Below are 12,962 nucleotides of genomic sequence, written 5' to 3'. Positions count from 1 at the left end.
TTGGATTAATTTCACGGAGGAACAAATAAACGACCAGAGAGGAAGGAGGGAGTAATCGTTTCTTGAAGTCACGGTTTTCTGTAAGTGAGAAGGAGCAAGACAGAAAGAGAGGGAGAAAGAGTAAGAAAGGGGGGGGGGCAGCTAATAGCGGCAGAGCAGGAGAAGTGCACACTGTCCTTGTCCTTCTCTGTCCACCCGTCGTCCCAAAAAGACACAAACGCCGAAACTTATCTTTAGACCTTGGCTATTTCTGCCATCCTGGGATGCACGTTTAAAATAAACAAAAATAGGGAAACAGAAACAATTACATTAGAGAAGTAAGGGCACACCGTGCCCTGCCGATCTCGCCCACTTCAACCACTGGGCCTCACTCCTAGATACAAATGTAATGGAGGGGAGACAAAGATACACAGCTTGTTACTACTTTACATGTAATTCAGAAAGGCATGCTTTTGTGCACTCGCGGTATAGAAGAGGTATGGATGCATTGTAGGAACATACGACGTGTTAATCTGTGTTAGTATTTACACAAATAAGTTAAATACCACAATTTTGCTTTGTTTCTTTTATAGCATTACTCATCCCAAAGCAGGGTGTCAGAGCATTTTAACATCACACGTACACATTGATTTACACACTTGTAGGATTTATTGTCAATCTATAGGATGTGTTACAGAAGAGATGGACTGGGATGCGTCCCAAAATAATTACTAGAGGCGGAGATGAATTCAAGCATTCCATCCATAACATGTTTCTATACTAAGGTAAATGAAAACCAGATGCAGGGCCCTGCTATAGGAAACTGTATATTTGTTGATGAGGAGTTTGAGATGCAAGCACTGTTCAACTGTGCACCTAAAACCATATTGGGTTTCACAAGGATATTGTAGGCTGAATGGGAAATAATTCTGTCCAGAATTCTTCTACCTGACACTTTTACCGGAGATTCCACTAGAGAAATCAGGCGATAACATGGGTCACCACAATTGTCTTTATGAAAAACTGGGATGATTTTGGATTTAATCCAGAATTGGGAATAGTGTTGTTATTACCAGAATTGAAAACATTAGTTAGGATTGGATCCCTCAGGTCTACGTTATATTTGAAGAAAACAAGGGGTAATCCATCTGTGCCTGGGGCTCTCTCAGTGGGGCTATCCTGGATTGCTTTAGTAAGTGCAAGCCAAAAACAACCACGTGTTTACCAAGAGTTTGTAGTGTGTCATCGAAGTAGATTGAAAAAAGAACCATAGACAGTGCTAAAGTGTCTCTCCTACACCACAGAGGAAATGTGTGAATCACGCTGAGCAAAAAGTCCATCTTGGAAAAAGGGATTGCAGACAACAGGTCTTAATAAGCGCCGATCATTAGTAGAAATGGCTAACTGCAGATGCTTCCAGACCTTATTACGAATAGCGGCTTCCCATTATGGATAGCTATTTTATAATCTAGCCTTAGCTTCCCAGTCTCATTTCTGTCTCTAGTTTCATCTTTAAGGACTAGATGCGGCTTACAGTATGCGTTTGAACTGGCATGATCAAACCATGTGTGGCTCTTGCCACATAGATGACAAGCCTCGCGAAAGGTGAGCGAGGTAGTATGTGAATCAGAGATCCATTGAAAACTTCTAACGTTTATATCTGGGGAGCCTCAGGTAGGCAATGTAAAACCTCAACGAAATTCTGGCGAACTTGGCTGTTGGTCATGTGTATACATTAGCATATAGTACTTCCATAAGAGACTCTTCATGCCTGGACTTCATTATGGGAAGACTGTGCGATCATATATCAAAACCAGAGTCAGGATAAAGGGCTCTGGTGCTCAATTTTACAATAAAATCACCTGCAAGGATAACAAAAGCATCCTTGCCAGAAGGAGATCTAATGGACGAAGACAGTTTCAATTGCAAATCACAAAGATTGGAGATGTTAGAGCAATCCTTTCTTATAAAACTACCATTGTAAAAATTGACCAAGAGAATAGTGTCCTGAAGAAAGAAAGAAAGAAAGAAAGAAAGAAAGAAAGAAAGAAAGAAAGAAAGAAAGAAAGAAAGAAAGAAAGAAAGAAAGAAAGAAAGAAAGAAAGAAAGAAAGAAAGAAAGAAAGAAAGAAAGAAAGAAAGAAAGAAAGAAAGAAAGAAAGAAAGAAAGAAAGAAAGAAAGAAAGAAAGAAAGAAAGAAAGAAAGAAAGAAAGAGCCGGCAAGTTCCTCAATCACTATCATGTACCTGAACCACACAGTGTAGAACAAGGGAGATCCAGACCACCAGCCCACCTCTGTCTCTACCCAAACTGGAAGGTTTTGCAGAACAGCAAGGAAGTATACCCTTCATTAAAAAACATTCTCCATTGCCCAAGTTTCTTTAAATAAGGATGTGATGTAAATTAATTTTAACCACATTGCAAATTGGAGGCAATCTCAGCTACATTTCAGGATGAAATACCAACAGCCTCTAGAGGAGCAACTTCTCATACCTCACTGCCTAAATTAGGTATACTAGGAGCCACACTCTGATCCTTACCCCACAAGAACGTAACTAAAATTAAATGGAGGCAAAGATTGTCCACAAGGGTGGCTGTCAATCACTAGCATCCCACAAAAGAGGCGATTATGGATTCTGTGTCAGAAAATTAAGTGTCATGGGAAAACAAACATCAAAGAGGTCAGGGGTATCGGCTCCATGCATCATGTCAGGTTTGTAAAAACGGCTAACAATTCCTTGATTTCAAAACTTGGTCAGAGGACTTAAGGGAGAACAAGCTGATCAGCAAAAACGTATCTCTGAGGTTGATTATGATACAGTCCTCTCAAAGTCTTAGTTGGAGTTCCGGATCCAGCTGACACGTCTTACCAAAGTAACGTTGTTATAAGAAGACGTCCTCAAAAATGGGTAGGAAACCAATGCACGGTTTTGTTTTTCAGCTGCTTGTTATTTTCCGACTGGGAACAAGATGGGACAGGAACATTTTTAAGGAACGTAACCTAAGAAGCAGCTTGTGGAGGCATAAAGACTTTCATTGCAATAATGGATGATGGAGAAGTGTTTGAATCAGTTGGACTTGGTCAATTTAGGGCAAGCCCCGGGTAATAATAAGAGGTATTAGGGACTGTGCAGGAGTTGCTCACTACTCGAAAGCGGCTATGGGAGTGTCAGCCATTTTATTATGGAGATAGAAGCACAGTCCTTCAAAGCCTTCATAACAAGATTATAAAACAAGAAGCACATTAGTTGTTCTCTGCATCCCAAAACCAGGTCAGGGCAGCCAAAGACCAGGCCACCTGCTCTACTTACCAGAAGCAGCTGCTGCAGATGGAATGAAGGCCGGCTTGAATGAGGAGGCAATGAGTTGCAATTTAGTGTTGAAAGCAGTTGGCAAAGGTACTGCAGATTGCCGGGTAGTGGAAGACAGCAGTGGCGGGCTGCAAGGGCCTGCACGCGATGGCCTACACCTGCTGGGAAACAAAACATCATTGTTACTTGATAGACAAACAGAAGCGGTTCATTCGTCCAGTATCCAGAGCAGAGGCATCTTCAATCAGGCGCATCTACATAGCCTTTCAGTAAGTGGTCAGAATGGTCAGAATGGTCAGAACGGTCAGTGTTACCTTCTCCTTGTAGAAAATGTGTTCATTGGCAAGGATGCCTTTTGATCACTAAGTTGGCAAGTTTAAGAGGTGGAAATAAGGGACATCAGCAGCTCCCCATCTTTTAAACTTGTAAAAAGTGTCCTGCAACATTAGACGGCTGGTACAACTTAATCTTTTTACTTAAATTAAGAGGGCCAAAGAAAAAACGCAGTTGGGGCAGAAGATTTTAACACTTTCATACAACTTGGACAGAGACATACCAAATAGTAACACCATTCAGATGTATCCTTATGCGCAAAGCATAAGGAGAGAGGTGATGGTATAGCGGTTAACATGCTTTGTGTACTGATGATGGTCTTTCTCATTACCCTAAGTGAGAGCGCAAACATTACACGGAGGAACCTCCCTTTCGCCCTGCACAACACCCAGACCCCAGCCAACACATTTCTATTTCAAGAGCCAAGCTTCAGCATTACTCATCCCCGATTCACACACGGTCATGTTAAAAGGGGAAAGAGACAAAACTATTGTAGTGCAAGATTGCAACGGTAAAGGTTAGTTTGGTTTTACATGTCACTGTAGAGACAAATATAACCTTCAGTGCCATGATCCGTACAGGTAGAGATACATTAAACTAAACTTTTAAAAATTAGATTAGATTATACTGATGGTACTGCCATGGAAGTCAGAATAAACGGGAGGTTCACACATGCATCAAATATTGTTTTTTGACAATAGCTATGGAAAACGGACCAAGAATTACATAAACACATACATCACCACTGGCACAACCACAAGAAGCCATAGGGAGGCTGAACACTTTTCAGAACTAACCCCGGCTTCCATATCAAAAGGCAGCAGTACACAGAGTTACCTTCAAGCTGAAAAAGAACAGAAAACCCATGAGGTGCATACAGTTCTTTAATACACTAGCATGCAAACTGGATGGGCAGCCCAGTATCATGAGTAACTTTATTGTTTGTTGACCCCTTTCACCTGCCCTCAGAGATGAAGACTGCAACATTCTGCTCAGGCACGTCCTCCATCCTCTCTGAAGCACTTTTCCAACATATGGCCACGCTGGCCTGAGCCGAACCTCCTTTCAGAGGCATGAGCTTGGAGTGATTGGCCACACCGCAGCCGTATTAACCTGCTTCGATTACCAACATAGTATGTAACTGACTAGACTGCAACCAGATCCCAACCTTTGACTAATTGGGCACGAGACCCATCTCTCCATCCTCCCCTTATAAAAATATTAACCTAACTGGTAACAGAGTCTCAGCCCTACTGTCAGTCAGCACTGTCTATGTGCACATGTCCCAACAGAAGCAGCCTACCAGAAACAAAGAGTTGATATGGCTGATCCCTGTCCTACTGGTTACTTTGGGCACCCAACATGACATAACGAACTCCGAAGTAGCTCACTAGCCCAGCCCTCAAACCTTCAACAAGAACTGGCAATGTTAGACTATTCTGCCTGGCCAAGCAACTCTAAAGTGCCATATATCGCCCTGAACCGACTGTGCCCCATCTGACTCTCCCAAGCACCTGCAACATTTTAGAGGCACTGGCATGACATCTGACTGAGTGGACACTTTACCTGGTTTACTCTCAGAGATATCAGCATGTCAGTTCTGAATCAGAATGGATCGTCTCTCAGAGATCAGTCAGACATATGACTATCTCCGCCCCAGCCATACAGACCCCTGAGAGGTGCATCTGAAATGTGACTGGAATCCGATTTCATAACTTCAAGTCTATGCCTGTGATGTGACAGACTCAAAGGCTCGCATATGATGTGTGGGGCTCAGTCCTAGACCAACCAGCCTGTCAAAGAGATGTCCAAAAGTACACAATCATCAATTCTCAACATGCGCCAGTGTGTGCTATGTGTAACTGTTCCATGAAAACCTGTATTTTAGGATGCTTGTATACTGTACACAAGAACCCAATTATTAATGCAGGCACAACATACATCAAAGGGGCAGTGTTCTTTTTACTCGGTCTGTGTTTGGAGCTTTAAAGTGGAAAGTTGGCCTTCAAGTTTAATATTAGACCAGGCTTGAGTGACTGACCATTTCTAGGTGTAAATTACAAGGGTTGAGGTTAACAGATGCAAGACTCAAAGGAATATGTGTGCCACATTGTTTCAAAGTCTCATTCGCTCACACCTTGAAGTTACTCTGGACCACGAACATTTGAATATATATATTATTTTGTTTTTAGCTGAATCAACCTCTTTAGTGCACTTAGCAAATAGTTTATGTCATGCGCACCTTTGTAGTGTGCTTTACGTGAACAGGTCATCAAGCACAATAAGAAATATAATCCTTCAGGAGCAGGCACGAGGAAGACTTTCTATTGAAAAAATTGTCAGGACAACAGGGAAGGCTCCAACTGGTTTTTTTTGGATCAATGCTCTGAGGACATAACTATTTCCCCAGAACAACAATGGGCACTGAAGAGGTACAGCTGGAAAGGGGAAAATGCCCACTTTGAAAGGCAACTATATCAATGGATGATTGTTTTTCTTAATTGGGGCGGGGATCAGCCCACATTGGGCCATACACCTCTACCTTGCCTTAAAGCACCAACAGCTTATCTGCACCCCTTGGGGAAAGAGTGGAGGATATACCCTCTACATGCCCTCAGGAGGCGAGGTTGGAGGAGGCCTAAAAGTCAGGGATTTTTTTTTTTTAATGGAGTGGCAACTGGCTCGTCCTGACATCAGTCAGCACTTCCACCCATAAAGCTCCAACAGTCTTTCTGGCCCCCTCCCCCGGAGCCCAGTGCATCCACCATATCCCCTTGGCAAGCAAGAGGACATTTGGATTTTGGAGGAGCAGTTTTGACATATGGACCCCTCACTAGTCATGAGCATTGTCTGCAATATTGAGCCCCTGGATCAGCTAACAACAAGGAAACCCCACAAACCTGGGTCACTAATGGAAAAGACAAAGTGGTGCGGCTTGCGTAGATACCACTACATTATTTTAGCCAGAATGCCCTGCCCAGCAACAGAAGTGGGATACCGTTTTGAATCGGGAAAAGTTTTAGACTGCTAGGTGGTCGGAATTTTGTGGCTTCCTGCAGATTCCAGAACTTTTCCTCATAGGAATGTGAGGAAAAGGTGTTATTTCAGACAAAATTTGAGGAGTCAGGACTGGAGAATGTGGAATTCACGCAAGTCACACCACTCTGGACTCTCCGAGATGTTTAGTATTTTGAAATGCTAGTTCTAGTAGGTTTCCCTGGGTGGTCGTCTAGCCCGGGCCTAATTAGTGCAGCTACCCAACTCACTAAAATGGGTCAATTTTTTGTGGTAAAAATTGTATGTCTCCTTTTTACGTTTTGATCCCATAAAGTCACATAGTAAGCCTATCCACACAAGTTGGGTACCATTTTTATTAGGAAATGTGCGAATACAAAATAGTAGAATTTTAGTTATTAATTATATTTGTCCATTTTTGGCTTTTAAATCCAAGCCAGTGTGCAGGAAAGGACACAGTGTGCAAAATTCCCCCTGATTCACTGATAGTATGGGTAATCCCAAATTCAGAGCTGTATAAATAATCACCATTGCTAAATGCTCCGAGTATTGTGTCTTTTAGCACAATCGACAAACAGTAGAGATTGCGGAGACCAGAAGGGTCTGACGGATGTTACAGTAAATTACATTTGTAGATAGCCATCTGGGCACATAATTACATATGAAAACATTTTTCCCAGCTTTTTTTTCCTGAAGTCAATGATTAGTTTCTTTGCTAAAACCATGAATGATTTACATGAAAGCCCCTTGCTGAGTTCAGAAATGTATAGCTTTATGGGTTCACTCACGGACTTCACTCCTGTTTCCACCACAAACTGCAGGTAGGCAAAACATACAAAAAATAGGGAAAATCGACTGCCACTTAGAAAAATGCAAAACTGTCCTAAAACTGTTTTTTTCCATCCATGCTTGCCCCTTTAGTTAATACAATTTTTGGAGAAAAAAAATATGCTTTCATGCACAGCACTTTTTTCCCCAATAAAAAAGTGCTATATTTTGGCTATTTTATGTGGCAAACATTATATGAATATTTAAGCTTGATCCACCTCAGACATCTAAAAAGGGGCTTAGCAAGGGGCAAGAGAAGATAGGTTTAGCAGCTACGGGGTTATGGTACAGATTTGTAACTTCCTCCCTAAATATATAGGCAACAGACAGGAGTCTACCTAAACCTCTGTACGTTCAAAAATGAAAGTAATTTTATTCTTTAAAATCCACATCTAAAAAACCCACAGATGGAGACAGAAACTGCTGTTACCACTGCATCCACATTCTTCTTTAAAGCGATCACATGATATTCCAATTATTAATTTAAATCAGCAAACATGCTATGTATTATTCATTTGTATACTTAAACAGATAGTCGACTTAATAAATAGCACTGCGCCTGCCCTGATGCCGCATATTAAGAGAGTTCAGTCGCCTTTCATGCGCAGTAGCACTATAATAAGGCGCCCAGATTTTAAGAACGTAAAACCGGGACATCCAGAGACAAACGTAAGACTAAATTTTGGCATCCACCATGGATGCTGAAGGTCTACAAAACAGCACCACCCGACATAGAAGGACCGCAATGCCACATGACACAAACAGACATGAAAAAAAGACAAGTAAGACAGGCAAAACATATCAGCATTTACGCTCAATCTGTGATTCTACAGAGGGAGAAGAATGGGCTGGAGAAATGTCCTTGGAACATGGATGAAAATTATTTGCATTTCTCACAGGGAACCAGAAAGAAAAAAAATCACGTCCTCTTTCTGATTTGATATATTATATTGTGCTTAAGCTCTGTTACCTGCAAACCCGTCAGATGAAAACACTCCAGAAATGTAACATCTGTCCAGGGTGTGACGACACGTCAGTTGAAAAAGTGAGCACAAATTTGAATGCACACAATTACCAGACCCTTTCTCAAAAACTTGGTTATGTATTTTCGTTACCCACAAATTGTTGTGATCTCGGAACAGTCCTTGAAAATAAAACCTATGTGGGGAATCTCGGACGTCCGGTCACTCTAATAATATAACTGCTGTCTTATCTCGCAACGGGCCGCTGCTTACAAAATATTTATGACACCTTGTCATCACTATTGTCTTTATATTACGATCTCCATAAATAGTAAGGTCAAACATACACAACAGTGAGGCTTGTTGTCCAAAGCACTATATCGCCTTTATTTTGTGGCAACCTACGTTTTTATGCTTTTGGTTCCCATTTAATTTTTTTTGAAAATAAATGAGTTTTTTGCCTGATAACCAGGCTCCAAGATACACAGAACCACGCCTGTAACAGTCGTGAACAGTCTCCCCCTCCCTATTCAACCTATTAACACAATAACCAACAACATTCTCCGTACTGCATATTGAGTGGGATAGGGCCTGCACGGACGGCCCCACTTGCTTTGCATAAACTCCACCAGCCTACTCAATCCACTGATCCAAGCCGCTAGCCTAGAAGAAAGATTCCTCACATCTGGAATCCCCCACCCCACCCAAGGTTCCATAGGCTCATTCGGCATGTCCCACCACAGCTGTAAATAGAGCTCCACCTTTTCACCGTGCATACTTCCCTAATTCGTCTTTCTTCCGCTTGCGCCCATTCCTTAATGTCATTTCGCCAGGCAGCAAATGTGGGCGCCCTAGAGGACAACCAGTGTATAGCTAACCTGCGCTTGCCCAACACTAAGCCCAGAGAGGTGAATCTGTAATTAATTTTCCCCTGTTTCAGGTGCGGTATTAGCCCCAACAGACAATGGTTAATTGTGTTGTCTAAGGAGTTGGTGGTTGTCCTGACCAGGTTCGCTACCAGCTCAAGCGCCCAAACAGGGTCAAGCGCCCATGCAATGTGTGAGAACGCGGCTCTGGAGGCCCCACAACTGACACATGCTGGCGATCTCTGTGAGTATATTGTGTGCATCTGCACCAGTGAGATGTATGTACGGTGTATAAAATGCAACGAGCATTGCTGGCTACATGCTACACCAGTACGTTCGTTCTCTGTCTGTCAGTAACTCTGCAAGGCCCTCCTCTTAGCATCTCCTGGAAGTCAGTAGGGATTGCAGTCTGTTTTAAGGGCCTTGTAAAGATGTGATATCAAATGTCTTGTCTAAGTGCACCCCACCAGGGCCTCCAAGGTAGTACTCGCCCAAGGTCTGTCCGGGAAGCATGGCCATACCACTCCTACCGTCCTGGCCAGCTTAGCAAATTCGTAGAAATTGGCCTCCTCCTAGGCCAAATGTTTCTCCAGCCTCTGCAAAGGTGATGAAATTGTCCCCAAGAGACAGGTCACCCAGCATGGTGCATCCCCCCCTCCTCTCATCACCACAATGACCTTTTCTGAACGATCGATTAATTTTTCAATAGGGTTGCAACCATTTCGGGGGCAAATCTCCAGAGTATGGGACCCGCTTCAAGGCTCGCTTAACTGTGGTCGCACCCGCAATCTACTCACTTAACTTCCAACGAATAAGTGGTCAATAACCTTTCTCTAAAGAGTGCCCACTTCACTACTAGATTAGGAGAGTCCACTGAGAAACAGTGTTTTACAAGGTGACAGCAGTAGCCCTGATCGAATGCATTGTGCTTTCATTCCAACGCAGCTTCCTGAAGTTAGTTGTCACCATCTCCTCCGGCAGGGAGTTTACCTTTTGATGAACGGTGCATTGGTGGTCAACACAAGAATTTGTTGCCCACGATTGCTGTTATTTTGATCTTAAATGATGAAATTTGATAATATGGAGGTGAGATTACAGCTTCTTTACAGGTCCATGCAGGAGGAGAGTCTTGTTGCTGCCTACCATCTGCTAGTTTTAGAACCAAGCCTTCAAGGTCTCTTTACTAGCACATATGCCTTTACGTCTCTTGGGCCATTGGAGATCCTGTTGTAATAGGTTTCTCTCACGGGAAAGTGGCCAAAGCAAAATCATGTTGAAATCGCCAGATACTACAATTTCCACAGGTGTTATGTTTTGCGATATCTCAAGCAGCGTATACACCAGTTTGATAGACATCAATTTTCTTGCTCCGGAGTCTGGATGAATGTAGATATTTAATAGAAGAGAACTCCTCAAACCTTTGTACCAGTTCTTCAATTTTACCACTAAAATATTGTTGTTGTCTTCTAAGGCCACCAGCTTGCCGTCCATTTTAAGACCTGCCACTATAAAGACTGCCAGGCACCCCGTGGGTGCCCATAGTTCTCAATTTAACAGCTGGACTGAAGTAGCCCACAAATCCATCTAGTACAAATGGCTGTGTTGCCCATGTTCCCTGTAGGAAAATGACGTTAAACTCCCTAGCAAGGGCTTTCAGACAGTTGTTACAACAATTGGTGTGCACATCGTTTATGTTCCATGGGCATAATTTCAGATTTCCCTTTGTATGAATGGAAGCGCTTGACTGTGAAGGCAGTATATTAGTTTGTCAAGCGCAGCCACCACCATGTAACGTTGCTGTAAACCAGCCTAGATTAAGTTGGATTGCACGGTTTGCTCCAGAGTGTGCGCTGCAGGGGATAATAGAGCCGTTTTGCCAGATTTTTAAGAATTGAATGTACCAGTTTATTTTCATTTAGGCTTCTTGGCGGGGAGGGCTCTTTCTGAGACACAAGCAGAGCTGATAAAGTGCTGGGCGGGGTATACTGATTTTATTTCACCAGTTAAAGAAACACTCTTTTTCCAGATGGACGTTCTTGCCTAATCCAGTAGAAGCCCAGGCCACTAGGGTAGACTCTTGTGCATGGTCAACAGTGGAGGACAAAAATTTGATGCAGCCAGTGTCTTCCGAAAATAACTTTTCCAGAGATGGAACTGTTTGCAAAAGCCGTAAAATATTTCCCCAATTAAGGATGACCTGCCTAGGGCGTTGGCACGACTGCCACCAAGATGGCTGTACTCTTGTGTGGGTCCGGAGGCCTCTGCCTGTAATTGTCACTATCATCGGCCACGGAATGAGCTGTGTGCCTCGCTGTGACTCCAAGGGGCCTGAAGGATTGGGTGAGCCGCTGCACCGCGGATTGGGAGCCCACCTCGCTCCATTTCGGCAGTGGCAGGTCCGCACGGCCAACACCCCCTCTGAGGCCCCACAGCGACAAGGACCGTGGGGAAGCCTGAGGCTGGGAACACCCAATCCCGTCTGCGCCACGTGTAAGCTTCACCCTCCCTTCTTGCTGTACGCCATTCCGAAGCAGTTGTCGGGGCCGGCAACTGAGGGAATCGGTTGCCCAGAAGCTTTCCTGGTACAGACTACAATTTACCTATGACATCCTGTCCGGTCTAGTCGCTGGGCTTGGCCATGGCCCGCCTCGCCCCTACCGGCTGGGCTTTGATCTCTGCCAGGCTGGGCTGGACTGCGACGGGATCATGGTCCCTTCTGGGGCTGTGGAGGTATGTGGCAGCCAGGGACTTGGCTGCCGGTACGACTAGAGACCCAGCGCCGGACCTGGGAGGAGGCAGTGAGTGTTGGCCCCATATGAGATCCCTCTTCTGGCCTTGCTATTGGGCCCTCGGCATGCGGGGGTGCCCATCCTCGTGACTCGCTAACATACAGCGTGCCTTACAGTGGAGGCCAGATCTGTTATTTGGGGGCACCTACCTGAGCCTCTCTATAGACTGGAGAGCCCTGCAGCGATGCAGGTGGAATGCTAGGCCGATACTACACTAGATGACCTCCCTGGGGATCACATTGCCCTGCTAGCTCAGCACCGCCTGGGACCACATGACTCTTCAGCCTCCCCAGAGGTAGAAAGGCTTTCTGGGCACTGTTAATGCTGATCCATGTTCCTCACGGCTTTGAGCAGAAGCCACACTACTGGATCATGGAGAGCTGATCAGGACTGGTCTCCCCATACGGGTCAGTAGCCCCGTCACCTGTGTCCACTGTGAGACTGGACACTGTATCCCCTACTGCTGTCACCACTGAACACCACTGTCGCACTATGGCCCGTACTGACCCCAAGCAACGGTGGCTCACGTTCAACCACACTAAAACGCCTGAGGGCCGCAGCTCCCACTTAGACAAGAATGAGACCACGGATCAAGGTCTGGATGCGACCACCCCATATAATATGTCAGCTATAATGGTCGAACTTAAAGCGGGCTTCCACACAATGGATGCACTCTTCAACACTCTTGCAGCTATCTGGACAAGCTGGGAGAGCGACTGGACTGATAGGGGGCCAGGATAGAGGGTGCGGAGGAGAGGATCTCCAGTTTGGAGGACACCATCATCATAATGCAGAAACAACTGGACAAGCTAGAAAGCATATTAAAAACTGGTGGCCATCAAAAATGAGGACCTCGAAGCCCTGTCCTGTAGGAATAATA

At 44.4% G+C, this 12,962-nt stretch overlaps 1 protein-coding gene across 2 annotated transcripts in view; it reads right to left on the bottom strand.

Annotated features, from left to right (window-relative positions):
- TSNARE1 (t-SNARE domain containing 1) overlaps positions 1–12,962 on the bottom strand; it is a 1,167,042-nt gene that overhangs the window by 1,122,603 nt on the left and 31,477 nt on the right. Inside the window, exon 2 of one of the 2 annotated variants that reach the window (XM_085604814.1) lies at positions 3,290–3,447. The gene's annotated coding sequence lies outside the window, so the exon portion shown is untranslated. Of the gene's footprint in view, positions 1–3,289; positions 3,451–12,962 lie in introns of both variants that reach the window. The other variant, XM_085604815.1, reaches the window with a different exon arrangement.

Source organism: Triturus cristatus, chromosome 5_1 (genome assembly GCF_964204655.1).
Source record: "Triturus cristatus chromosome 5_1, aTriCri1.1, whole genome shotgun sequence".
NCBI lineage: Eukaryota > Metazoa > Chordata > Amphibia > Caudata > Salamandridae > Triturus > Triturus cristatus.
This window is presented reverse-complemented; position numbering and strand designations above follow the sequence as displayed.